The sequence below is a fragment of the Stegastes partitus genome, unplaced genomic scaffold (assembly GCF_000690725.1).
Source record: "Stegastes partitus isolate 25-593 unplaced genomic scaffold, Stegastes_partitus-1.0.2 Scaffold2204, whole genome shotgun sequence".
Classification (NCBI taxonomy): domain Eukaryota; kingdom Metazoa; phylum Chordata; class Actinopteri; family Pomacentridae; genus Stegastes; species Stegastes partitus.
This window is the reverse complement of record NW_007579935.1, coordinates 36,449-37,293: the sequence shown is the minus strand read 5'-3', so window position 1 is coordinate 37,293 and position 845 is coordinate 36,449.

Sequence of the window (845 nt, the reverse complement as noted above, 5' to 3'; positions counted from 1 at the left end):
CACACACACACACACCCCTCTATTCATGCACACAGGCAGTTTTAGTTCATACACAGCAGCCCACATAAAGTAAACATGGTACCACATCATACCTGTTAGAATAACAACAAGAAGCTGAAAAACGGGGCCGCGTGGTCCAACAGCTGCTTTTTGGTAGACTGGAGCTGAACGAGTAACGGTAGAATGACCTTAACACGCCACAATAGTGATTTTACAAACAGCGAGTGAGAAGGTCAAGGGTCAGAGTGGGCGAATCAAATCATAGTTAAGATGTGCAGAGCACAAATGAAAGAATAATATGTGCAAAGTGAAGTAAGATGCAAAGGATTTTTTTTTAATGTTTTTTTTTTAAATTTCAAAATAAGACAAAGCAAGCAGTAGAGGTACAGTGGCAGAGATCAGACGAGAGAAACATGAATTATATTCATCTCCTGGCTGCTGTTTTGCACAGAGACAGTGTCGTGTTTTTAAGGTGTGTTTTAACTTGAACAATTTGCATTTGATTTTGGAGGTTTTACAGAATACGAGTGCAGATGATGAGTTTTGATTTCATGTTGATTAGTTTTGTCAATTTTTTGTAAAGTCATCATCAACAAGTGTCCCTTCTGGGTCACACTTCAACTAAAACGACTTTTCAGTTAAAATGACGTGCACCTAATTTCCAGAAGTGATATTGTGTGGGGGTTTTTAAAGCATGTTAGAAGCCAGTTTGGTTCAGATATTTATAGCACACGCTGTGTGCTAAATGGAAAATTGGAGAGAAAGTTCTCTCTGAAGCATGGATTTTTTGGCACTGAGAAGTCGATAATCCAAAACCGAGTGCATGCTCTTTTTTTTTTTTTTTT